We start from the raw sequence: 13,948 nt of genomic DNA, 5'->3' as shown, positions 1-13,948 counted from the left end.
AGATTTAGAATGATTGCAGAATATCTTAGAATATTTGGTAATAATTATATAATATCTTGGAAGATTTAGAATGATTGCAGAATATATTAGAATATTTGGTAATGATTATATAATACCTTGGAAGATTTAGAATGAATGCAGAATATCTTAAAATATTTGGTAATGATTATATAATATTTTAGAAGATTTAGAATGATTGCAGAATATCTTAGAAGATTTGGTAATGATTATAGAATATCTTGGAAGATTTACAATTATTGCAGAAGATCTTTAGAATATTTGAAATGATTGTAAAAGATTTTGGAAGATTTGAAATGATTGCAGAATATATGTTTCTTGGTGGCTAAGTTTCCAAAACCTATAAATAGGGGTTCATAATCAAAGGTTTCTCATTCGAAATTGTGAGAAGTTCGTGCTAGACAAGAATGCTTCGGGTTTAGTGGATATAAGGCTTTTTAAGCATACGCAAAGTATCACAAGCGCAGAGCACTTGAGCAACACGTTTGGGTGTGTAACGAGGTGGTTTGGTCAAAAGACTTGAGGAGTTGCACAAAAGTCAAGGTTCGACACAAGATTTGAGGTGTTCTGAGTTTCGTTCAAGGTGAGTGTTCGCCCCCAAAATTTGATTTATTGTGCTTGTTCTATCTGAACATGTTGAGATTTCATGCAAAATGGTTTTGTGCATTGAAACGGTAACCGGTGACGGTTCGTTTTATTTGAGGGAGGTTCGTCCCTAAATGTTTTGAAATTGTGCATTGCATTTTATAAAGTTGTTGTTTATATGATGCATTAAATTGTGAAATGTGGCATTGTCTTGAGTTTTGTGTGTACGTATGAAATGTCAGCCTCGGATGTTGTTTGGATAGTGTAGCCATAATTCTCCAAAGGCGTGACAGAATAATAAGGGTATCTGATGCTGGTGTGCATGTCTGGATAGCTGCCTTGGTTTCTATGCCAGACCGTTTGGTCAGGAAAGTTGCACTAGGACGACTAGGTGGTCCATACTGTGTTATTCATGTGGGATGTCAGCCTAGAATGTTGTCTGGATAGTGTCGCCATAATTCTCCAAGGCCGTAACGAAATAATAGGGGTATCTGATGCTGGTGAGCATGTCAGGATAGCCGCCTTGATTTCCATGCCAGGCCATTTGGCCAGGGAAGTTGCACTAGGATGGAAGTTGCACTAGGATGACTAGGTGGTCCATATGAAATTTTGGAGTTGGGATTGTATGATGGTTCCCGGATGCTTAAGGTGGGAATGTATTCTGGTGAGATGCGTTGGCAGCCCCATTTAAGCTAGAATTGCGTCGTGCCGTCGAGCGGTATGGTGGCATAACTTTTAGAGAGATTGCTCTTTTCCCTTGGTAGGGTTAAGCGCTGAGGATTCTCTTGGGTTAGGGCTTATCGGATGTATTGGTTTATTTCATGTCTTGCATTCATTCATGAAAAATGTGTTTTGAACTCTCACTTAGATGATTCAGCATCTAATTTGGACTATGTTCCTGGAATATTCAAACGTTCTAGGTGAAGGCAGCGGTGCAAAGGGAAAAGGAATTGCCGAGGAGTGACGACGTTTAGAGGATGTCTTATATTATGTCCTTTTAGTTATGTTGTTTATTTTGAGAACGTCATGTAAACGTTGGTGCAATTTTATATTATAAATAAAGTGGTTTTGGTTATGACCTGTTAAGGTTTCGATCTAGCTTCCGCATTTGAGTTGATGAACCTGTCTTAGTTTATTGATAGTTCATAATTGATATACTAAGAAGGTGTAACGGGATCTTCGGGGAACGATGTTTGTGTTGGATTTCTGTTGTTTATTTGGAAAAAAAAAATTATATCCCCGGAATCTTACGTTACGTAACGCCCTCTTGAGAAGTGGGGTGTTACAATGGGGATTGGGTTGCATTCATTGGGGGGACATGCTTTGTGTGTGATGGGATGTGTGAGCATTGGCATGACCTAATTGGTTTAAAAGCCAAATTGGGTACCCTAGGTGAGCAAATGCATTTAAAGCATTTCGCATGCGTGTCTATGTGGACGTAGCATGGCCTGATGCTTGGTTTATGGGGGCCTTGTCATCACATTTATGCTACAAAAGCCATTGCATTTCCTATTTGTTGCATTACTTGGTAAGAATGAATGGCTATGTGTGATGGGTGTGGCCCGCCACGGAGCCTAGGTTGTGAAAGTGGCCCACGACAATGGCATGTTATGATGATATGTTCTTTGAGACTCTAGGGAATGATCTGGTGTATACTCCAAGGGTGTTTGTTGAGACTTTGGGGACTGATCTGTATATACATCGGGAGTCCTTGGTAGCCTATATTGGGCTACTAATAGATTTGTATGCCCAATGTGTGTACTTTATGTGGGCCCCAAGGATATCCTATGTGTAGTTTACTTTATGGTTATGCATTTAGAGTTAAGACATGTATTGAGCATAACATGGTATGTTGTTGCATTGATATGAATTGCATGAGATGTTGGGGAAGTCTATCTTTAACCTATGACTTTTCTTTCTTTAGCTTGCTGAGTCTTGTGGCTCACATTTGTTTTCCATCATTCCAGATAAGGGATTCACCTAAGTGGCAGATGCGTTCAGTGGGGTTTGGGTCTAGACCGTCAAGCCATGATAGCAAGTGCAAAATTCTCCAGAAACTAGATCCCGAGTGTCATTTTGGTTTTGTCAAGGTAATGCACTTTATTTTTGGAAATCGAGGCATGCTATGTGGCCTCAAGTTGAGAATGTGATGTGAGTGGTTATGTAGGAATGGTTATGATATGTCGTATGTTCAGAAGGTTATAGGTTCTAATGTATTGAGTTTGGTGTGTGTTTATTGCTTGCATAATTGTTTTATATCATTCAAATAATGACCCTCTCATGGATCCTCTATGCTAGCAGGGGTTCCGGGAGGCGGGTCGTTACAACATTTTATCTAGTTTTGTTTATCAACAAATTAGAGAAGGCTTCGGTCAAGTATCTGTTGAATCCAACTTTAGATGATCCTCAAGAATAAATAATAAATGTTGACTATCCCGCATGGATCAAATCTGATCAATTTCTCATTGGTTGGTTGTTTTCTAGATTGAAAATGATGTTTTTGCATAAGTGATTCATTGTGAATCATCTGTTAAAGTTTGGTCTGTCCTTGAGAACTTGTATTTTCAAGAAATAATTGAAAAATTAATTTAGTTAAAAACAACAATTGAGATCTATGAAAAAAGACTTTGTGAATATGTTTTGAAAATTAAAACAATGGAACATGCTCTAGGTGAGCCAATTAGTGATAAGGATCTACTATTAGCTATTCTAAGTAGCCTAGATAGTGACTAAGAAATTGTAGTTAGTTTAATCACTTATCAAATGGACAATATCAACTTAGAAAAGGATTAATATCTTCTATTAATGTATGAATAGAGACTGGCTATCAAGAATGACTCCATGTCTTCGACCTTAAACTTTCAAACTAAATCTCCAATGACCCTAAATGTTACATCTTATTGGTCAAATAATGGAAATAGAAGATATGGTTATGCTAATAGATGAGGCAGAGGCAGAGGCAGAGGCAGGTCTAATTATAGGAAAGTTTACTGTTAACTATATGGAAAACTAAGACATTTTGTTAACAAGTGCTATCATAGATTTTATAGAAATTTTTTAAGATTTTCTAATCAAAATCTTGGTAAAAGTAACAATATGTCTTAATCTAATCTATGAGCCTTTCTCACTACTCCTAGTGATTCAAGTAAGGTATTTTTGAGTGAGATAGGTTATGTTCAAGGATTTCATTATGGCAACTTTAATCATTATTGAATCTGTTGCACAACCCCTTGAATTGATTTTTATGCTTAACAAAACACGGCTTAAGTGTTTATATGAAATCTCAAGGGTTACCCAAGTATCCATTCCTAAAAAGCTAAATTGGGTGTCTTATGACAAGTAGAGAATATTTGAACATGTTTTGAGACTCATGTGAATGATTTGAAATGAAATCATAAATGTTCAAATAGGTATTAGTCGAGTAATACATATATTAAGATTGATCTTAACTTATTACTCGAGTATCACATCATATTAGTCAAGTAATATCATTAAATCTCTAAGACTAAAAACTTGATGGAAGTGTTAATTCAGTAATACTTTTACATTACTCGAGTAACCTACAGTAATAAAGTGTTTCAGAAAATTAGTTAAGTAATACATCCTATTAGTCGAGTAATGTCATTGAATTCTAAGGCTAAAAACTTGATGTAGGTGTTAATCAAGTAAAACCCTCACGTTTCTTGAGTAACCTGTAGAAACAGAGAGCCTGAAAAAGTTAGTTGAGTAACACGTAATTTTTACTCAAGTAACCTGTAAGGAAATTGAAATCTTATATATTACTTGAGTAACTTGAAACCATTCAAAAATGGACTTAAAATTTTACTCGAGTTACTCTAGCATATCACTCGAGTAACGTTGGCTCCAAAGAAGAAATTCAAATTTGTTATTGCATTACTCGAGTATTGCTCTTATAATAGTCAAGTAATACGGCCCATGAAAATTCAGTTTCAAAATTTCTAGTTGTTGGACTGCCATTAATGCTATTTGAAAGCTCATTTAATGCTATCTAGACAATAATAAATGCTATTGAACAGGTTTATATATGATTTTACATAGATATATACATGCATTACCCGTGATTTATGGATCTAATCTATCTATATTGTAGAAATAGATTGTTTCTATCTTATTAGCTGTAGAAAAAGTTAAAGTGCTAATTGTCTCTACTTTCAATCAAAAACCAAGTCATATATATATGTGTGTGTGTGTGTGTGTGGAGCTCAAAATAAAGGGCGACTAAGAATGAGAAAGAAAAAGAGCAAAGAGATAAGAAAATCAAGTATTGAGCTAAAGTGAACATTAGTTAGAATCATTCTTAGCAAACAAAAGAACACCCAAAGATATTGTCTTCATATTCTTCATTCTTTTCTCTAAGTTGTTCAATAGTACTCTAACCCATATTGTTTTCTCATATAATCTTAAGAGATGAGATTGTATTGTGAGCTTAGTCTCCATACTACTTCTATTCTCATTTGTTTGTTGTAAGGGTTAGTGCTTAAGCCCCAGAAAAAGTCATCTATGGTTATAGCTAAGCCAAGTAAAAGCTATTGTGTAAAAGAGGATAATGCTCGCCTCTCTAATCAGGCACTCGATAGTAAGTGTTCAAACTCTTGATGGGAAATTAAGGTAGTGGACATAGGCAGTTGGGATTGAACCACTCTAAAATCTTTTAGTAGAATCTTCCTTGCTCTCTTGCTTTTCATTTCATTATTCACTTTCTTATACTTAAAATTTCTAGGTGAGCTTAATTCACCCATTTCTTAAGCTAACAATATTTTCAATCATTTTTCAGATAACCAGTTTTCTTCTCCATCAAATAGCAATGATCCATCCTAGTTTGTTGACTTTGGCACAACAAACCATATTACTTCCAATCTTAATAATCTTTTTTTGCACTCTTCTTACCAAGGTGTTAATGAGGTTACATTTGGAAATGGTAAGAAATTGTCCATTTCAAATGTTAGCCTTGGTCTACTTTATACTCAAACTAATCCTACTTCTATTGTTTCTCTATCTAATATATTTCATGTTCTTCATAATAAAAATCTTATTAGTGTTTCTCAACTTACAAGAGATAATAATATAATAATTGCTAAATTTCATTATGACTCTTGTTTGATTAAGGATAAGGATACAAGACTTGTATAAATTTGAGGACACCTTAAGGATGGTCTCTATTAGCTGTCACCAGCATTTGATTCCACAAATCTAAATTTGATTCAACAGATTTGTCTCATTTGTCAAAGCATTGTAGTTTTGTACAATCTATAATGTCTAATGCTCAACTCCATCTTGTCATGCCCTGTCTTTGAATAAAAAGACAGTCAAAAGTAAAACTATGTGTAATCAGTGGCATCATTGTTGTTAAAATTGTGAGTTGACTTATGCGATTATATGAGTCATCAGGCATAAAACGAGTCAACTCTCTTGTAGGATTGAGTTTTGGTAGAATTGGACCCAACTCAGGAGTCAAATATGTAAAATCGGTAAACTCGGTTCGAGTTTACCCAGTCAATCATGCATTTAGTATAAAATCAATCTTTGTGTATATTTAAATAAAGAGGCTTGTAGCTTGGTGGTTGCGTGTGCGAAGTGAGTGTCTTGGGCAACAAGTCTTGAGTTCGAGACCTTGGGGGAGCGTTCCAATGTAAGGAAGAAGAAGTCAACATGGGAAGTTTTGCTAAGTCTCCCATTTGATGCTAATTTAAGAATAAGATAAAAGGTTGTCATTTTCGATGTGATTAAAAATGTAAGGAAGAAGAAGTCAACGTGGGAAGTTTTGCTAAGTCTCCCATTTGATGCTAATTTAAGAATAAGATAAAAGGTTGTCATTTTCGGTGTGATTAAAAAAGTGAAACATGCAAGTTTTTTTTTATAATAATTTATGACTTAGTATTTTTATTTATATTTAATATTTAAGAACGATGTTTGTGGATGATGATGGTAAGATTTGTTATTTCAAATTTTGATTATGGATGGATGAATGATGAATTGATGATAAATGATGGACTTAATATTTAAAAATTTCATATTATTTAGTATTTTTGAAATTGATAGATGAAATAATTTTGAAATAAAGTACATGTATATCATTTATAAGAAGGATTATATTATTATAAACACATATTTACATAAATTAAAGTGTATTTTTAATTATTTGTAAAATTTTACAATTTTAAGATCCGATTTTATGGATTCTCTTACAATCCCATTTAAAATCTCGATTTTAACATTCTTGAGTGGCATGGAAGGTTGGGGCATCCTTCATTTTTTGTATTACAGATGGTGTTTAATAAAATTCATGTTCCCTGTTCAGATTCTTTTATTTCTTTTTGTGATTCATGTAAATTTGGAAAACTACATCAACTTCCTTTTTTAATTATAAAATCATGACAAATAAACCTTTGAAATTAGTCTATTCTAATCTCTAGAGTCTAGTTCCCAATGTATTTATAACAGGTTATCAATACTACATCTTTTTTGTATATGTTTATACTAGATACACATGACTATGTCTATTGAAACTTAAATTTCATGCTTATCTACCTTTATTACGTTCCATAAATTTGTTGAATTGCAATATTAGTCTAAATTCAAAGCCCTTTCAATTTGATAATGAAGGAGAATTTCAATCTTTTTTTTTCCATATTTTAAAATCCATGGGATTCAACCTCGCTTAAGTTGTCCTTATACACACTAATAAAATGGGGTTACTGAAAGAAAGCATAGGCATATTGCAGAAATAGGTCTTACCTTATTGGCCCATGCTCATATATATGCCTTTGAAATTTTGGGTAGAATTTTTTTAAACAATAATTTAAACTATTAACATGTTACCAGTCTCTCCTATTGCAAAAAGTTTTAGGGAAAAGAGAAAATCTTTATTCATCTATCTAATCAGAATATATATACAGAAGAATACACTTTCTAGTTTCCTATTCTGAGATTTATGTATACTTAATTAGGAACTTACAACTACACTAGATTAGGAAACTTACAGCCAATTTTGAGAGATACTCTTCACTCAAATTAGGAAACAAGTTAATGGTGTTGAGCCAAATTGCTCCAATCAATCTATTGTGTATTTTGATATTTAACAAAATATAATTTTAGTAAAACTATTTTTGGTATATTTAAATCCCCTAATATATTTTTGATATGTCTTATGGTTAAGAATATATTTTTAAGTATTATAGTATTTTGTGTATCAAAATGAACTAAGAAATGTTATTTTTCTAAATCTGGAATATTAGCGCATTATAAGAGGTCATATAAGAAAATGTTATCATTTTGGAAAACTATTTTCCGGTATTTTGATAGTTAATATTCATTGTTGTTAAAATAATTTTTAATAAATTTTTCAAGAAATAGAAAGTATGTATTTTGGGAGTGGTAAAATCGTTAAATCCAAAATTTGTTCTAAAACAAAAATTCTATTTTCTTATTGTTATGGATTTTCATTTTTTAGATATTTTTATTGAATCCAAATGTAGGGTACTTTCTTATTTACATTTATGTATTAAAGTAAATGGAAGGTAAAATATAAATTAAAAAATATAAATATATTGTAATGTATTCATGCTATGAATTGTATCATCAAGCAAATCTTTATTTTCTATAAAATTGGCCTCAGAAGTCGACTCTTGGTTCAAAGGAGTCGACTCCCCTTAAGATGAAGTCAACTTTTGCAAAGCTAGAGTCGATCTAACCGAGAGCAAGTTATGCAAAGTCAACATGGCGGCATTGGTATATTTTGAAGAGTCGACTATAGCAGTAGAGAAGTCGACTTTTGTATAACTAGAGTCGACTCCCACTTAAAATGAAAGTCGACTCCTGTTTTAGAGAAGTCGACTCCCAGACTCCAACAATTAGATTTTTTAGACGTTGGAAGCCAAATCTATCAAAGGGAAGGGATAAATCTGGAGATGGCTAATGCACAACCAAGATTAATCTTTCTAAAGGCATTCTCAAGCTTTCAAGCACTCAAGAAAAGCAATTCAAGGCCTAAGCATTAAAGATAAATCTTTAGAGCCCAAGGCAAAGAAGATATTCTCTCCAAGTGTGGTAAAAAATGTATTATTATATTTGTTCATTTGCCTTGTATATTTTCATTGTGCTTATATCCATATTTGTCCAAGATTGTTGGACTTAGGATTGCATTGTAACCATTTTATTTGTGGATTGTGAGTGGCCTCCTAGAGCCTAAGTAATCTAGGTGTATTGTATTGTTGTAATAGTTTTTGGGGTGAGCTAAGGGAAAAACTTTGGTGTTGTGTAAAAGTTCCCTTGGTGAGCTTGTTGGAAAACATAGGTGTGGTTTTAGTGGAACCTCAAGTGTCAGGTTGACGTTGAGAGAGTGGAGTAGGTGTTGGAGACACCGAACCACTATATATTCGTGTGTTGATTATTGTTATTTGTGTATATATATTGTTATCACTCTCAAACAATATATATATTTATAACAAGTATTTTCTTTATATAAGAAAAGCTCAAGAGTTTTTTAAAAATGAAGAATTTAATTTAATAAGTTTTTAACACTCAATTCACCCCCTCCTCTTGAATGGCCATTGTGTGTCAGGGGACTAACAAATGCACTCTGCAAAATAAAGAAATTAGGAAACAAGTTAATAACGCAACTAATGTCAAGACAGCTAATGTTGAAATTCTCCACACTTTCCCTCAAGCTAGGTTGAATATGTTGTTCAGACTAAGGTTGCAACTGAAGTCTTCGAATGCTTTTTTCAGCAAGGCTTTAGTATGCTTGCAACTTGACTAGTTGTAAGCTTATAGATAAGCTAAAATACTCTTTCCAACTTGTTGAGTAATTTATTAGATTGTTAAAGTTTTGATTTGATGAGGAAATAGGAAAATTCTAATAAGTGATGATGACCAAATTAGTGTATTAAACTAAATGAATGAGTGTAAAAATAATAGAGTAATATATAAAGATCAATCGAGGGTGCCAAGGTTCAGAATCAAGTATGATATGGGTCGTGTTTCGAGAATCAACTCGATAAAGAATTCGATCTCCTTGGGATGTGGCAATCTCGATAGATCTTCTGGAAACACGTCTCCAAATTCTTATACAATTCGCACCTCCTCAACCCCAAGAGTGTTCTGCTCCACTAATTAAGCACTAGCTAGGTACCCATATGCCCCTTTGTTCATTAGTCTTACCGCTTTATGTGCCAAAAAATTTCTTATTTTCTCGAGATTACTCTGTCCTCAAAATTTGACCAGTTCTTTGTCGGGCTTTCTTATGGTCACCGTTTTTCTCTAGCAATCCATGTTGGCATCATATTTGGATTGAAAACCGATCCCTATGATGACATTGAAATCATTCACATCTAGTAGTATTAGATCATCATGAAATTCATTGTCGCTTATGCTGATCTCGCAATCTTTAATTAGTCTCAATGTCTCCATGGTTTTTCCCATAGGGGTTGAGATAATCATCAAACACCCTAAAGGTTTAGTTTCCATCCCCAAACCCTCAGCTAATGCATGTGAAATGAATAAACGCGTAGACCTTGGATCTATTAATGCATGCACAGGGGTTTTCAGTATAAGGAGTGTACCTTGTATGACTATAGGATCTACCCTTGCATCTTCTTTTGTCAAATTGAAGACACGTCCCTGGCGGGTCCCACGAGCTTCCCTTATCTTCTCAGCTTGTCTGCCAGCCTATCCAACTTTCAGTCTCTTCGGACAGTCCTGTGTGAAGTACACCGGTGGCTACACTCTCACCCTGCAATTAAAACAGAAAACAAAACACAATAAAAATTTTATATATTTTTTTTATTTAGGTGAGAGATTTATATTCGTCAGTGTACAAGTGCAGTTGTAGTCCAAATTTAAATTTATATTTTCTGGATGAGTCCAGGTCGTCCACTGAGAGATTTATTTATGGCAAAAGAAAAAGAATGTCACACACACGCACACGCATTTGAATTGGCAACAAGATTTTTTATGATTTTTTAGACAACAGATACTAGGAAATAAAGCAAGACAGAGGTTGAAATAAATACTGATCGTGAGAATATAAAATTGGATAGCACTTGAGTTAAGACAATTTTAGCACCAACCCGTTGATTCCCAAATTTTAGCAGACAAGGTTAGTAACATTAATTTAATTTCAGATATGAGGGTTTGTTACTAAATGCAATTAGAGATGATGATAGTTTTAGTTTAAGTAATCCCCATACATGATATGCGGGATTCTATTTTAAGCAATTACTATAAATTCAATTACAATTAATATACAAAACAACTAAATTAATCATTCGGGTTTGGGTATGATAGCATTTCCAATTCTAATAACTCCCATGCGTGACATGAAAGCTCTAAGTTAGGCTTACACTCCAATCCAAACCTAGTGATTTTTCAATAATTAAAACACACTCATACTGAAATTTAAATTAATATTACTCATTTAAAGCGCAATTTTCTTTGGGAATCATTGGCGTTGGACACTGTCCTTACCTTAACTCAAGATTAGATTTAGTTACTTATTTCCATTTAAAAGTTAATTAACAAGAATTTAAATGGCGTAATTTAAATAACAAAATTTAAATGACAAGAATTAAAATAGCATAAACTAACCGGCCATTTAGGCGGTGGATAATTAAAAAACAAGAATTAAAATTACAGAAATTTAAAGGCAGAAATTAACTGGTCATTTAGGCGGTGGATAATAAAGTATCAATAAATGACATAAGAATTTAAAAGAAGAAAGGAATGAAGTAAGATTACAAGAGAAAACAAGAGAGAGAATAAGAGCAATTCTCTAAGAGAAACTTTAAGAACCAAACTAAACTTTGATTCAAGTAATAACCCCCTTTTCACAAATGCACCCAATTGAGCTATTTATAGCCCACAAGATGCAATACAAACCACACAATTATTCAACTAAACATAATTATATCTAATGGGCACTCACAAAATATTCACTTAACAAATGGAAGAAAATTAGGTAAAAGACAAAAAATACCAAAGACTTTAGGTGGTGGACTACTCATAAGAATACAAAAGATTTTAGGTGGTAAATCACTTATAAAAAAAATACAAAACAAAGAAAAGTCTTCTACAAATTGGGCTTTGTTGGGCATTTGATTGGTCTTGGGCCTTTGGTTGGTCTTGGGCCTTTGGTTGGATTCCATTTGATAGTTGGGCCAAGTGCACTTGAAACATCTTCTAGACTCCATAATTGGCCTTTGAATTTGAGCAATAAAAAATGGGTAATCCAATATCTTCGATTATGCCCCTAATTAATTGTAGAAGCCAACTTCCTTGCTTTATCCTAAAATAATATATAATACGAATAATTATTTACTTTAAGCATAAATATAAAGTCAAAATAGGGATACAATTCATTAGGATATAAGAAATATTGACCCTTATCACCCGGTTACTCGCACTTAAAACATATACGATCCTCCCCCGGTTTCCCACATGAGGCATTTCTTTCTTCATGGGACAGTCTCTTCCCATGTGCCCTTCTTCCCCACACACAAAGCAATGAATCGATCTTACCGAGCATTTCCTCCTTGGGTGGTTCTTCTTACATCGAGGGCATTGTTTGCTGCCCTAAAATTTTTTACTTCCCGGTTTAAGCTCCATATTCCCTTTTGTCTCCTCAGAATTTATCAATATTGTTAGATTTGAAATGCTATGGCACACACCAAGAGGGATAGTGAATTGGGTAATTTAAAAACTTAATTGAACTTGAAAAACTTTTTGATACAAATTAAGGTTTTAGTGATTTAAAACGTAAAGCATATAAAATGACAAATGAATAAAGATAAGTATGTGAACCAAGTGAGGAATAATGAAATGCTTGGAAAGATAAATAGATCAAAGAACACAAGGATTTATAGTGGTTTGGCTTAACCCAAGCCTAATCCACTACCTTAGCTCCTCACTAAGGATTTTGCAAAGAATCCACTAAAACCTCATACTTAACCAAGTAGGTCCTTTAGTACAAGACTAGGAAATTACAAACCCCTTGCTTATACAAACAAGCCCTCTAGTACCTAGCTAGGTATTTCAACACCTTGCTTCAAAGAACAAGTCCTCTAGCATAACAAGCTAGCAAAATAAAAATGATACAAATGAAAAAGATAAGCCAAGAATTAACACTCTTAGTTACAAATTCTCTCATAATAAAAACAAGGCTTAAGAACAAATTTACAATGATAGAACGAAGCCTTGGAGAGAAAAATATAACAATCAAAGCACAAACACTGTAAGCTTGAATAAAAAGATTCGTAATTTTTAGATCAACTTGTTCCCGTCCATTAGCCTTCTCTAGATCATCCTTGAGTTGCATTTATAAGCATCCCAAAAGATTGAAGAGAAAACTAGCCGTTTGTGACCGTTGGGATTTGAAAAACTAGTCGTTATAGCTTTCTGCGAAAAGAGTTAGTCGACAGAATCAGATAAAGTAATAAACTTGGTCGACAGAAAAAATAGGTTGGTTAACTAAGTCATAAAAACAATAGGACACTTAGTCGACCAAGATAAAAATAAGTATGGTACTTAGTTGACCAAGGCTATCCTTTTGTCGACAAACTTAAAGAGTTAGTTGACCAAGTCACAATATAAGTACTGTTAGTCGACCAATGCTATAAGTTAGTCGACCAAGACTAAAACAAGCACACTGTTAGTCAACCAATGCTTATAGTTAGTCAACCAAGACTAAAACAAGCACACTGTTAGTCGACCAATACTTATAGTTAGTCGATCAAGTCAAGCTTTGAACAAAACATTATGTTAGTTGACAAAGTGAGAGCATGTAGTTGACAAATGAAGCTTGATGATACAAAAACATTACAAAATATTTATATTTCTTTAGTTTAAGTAAATGTCCTCATTTTCTTTAATTTATATTTTACGTTCCATTTACTTTAATACATGAATGTAAATAAGAAAGTACCCCCAATTTGGATTCAATAAAAATATTCAAAAAAATCAAAATCCTTAACTATAAGAAAATAAAATTTTGGTTTTAGTACAAACTCGGGATTTAGCAAATTTGCTACTCTCAAAATGCATACTTTATATTTATTGAAAAATTCAAAAAAAATTGTTTTAACAACAGTGAATACTAACTATAAAAATATCGGGAGATAGTTTTTCAAAATGAAAATATTTTCATATATGTCTCTTTATAATGTGCTAATCTTCTAGACTTAGAGAAATAGCATTTCTTTGGCTGAAAAACATGATCTTTTGCCTTTGAAACATTTTGCTTAGATCATTTGATTTTAATTTTAACAAAGCACTTGAAATTGATTTTTGTTTCCAAATCATATAACCATTTGATATTTTTCATCATCAAAAC

Source organism: Diospyros lotus, chromosome 3, assembly GCF_014633365.1.
Source record: "Diospyros lotus cultivar Yz01 chromosome 3, ASM1463336v1, whole genome shotgun sequence".
Classification (NCBI taxonomy): domain Eukaryota; kingdom Viridiplantae; phylum Streptophyta; class Magnoliopsida; order Ericales; family Ebenaceae; genus Diospyros; species Diospyros lotus.
Note: the sequence above shows the minus strand (reverse complement) of the source record.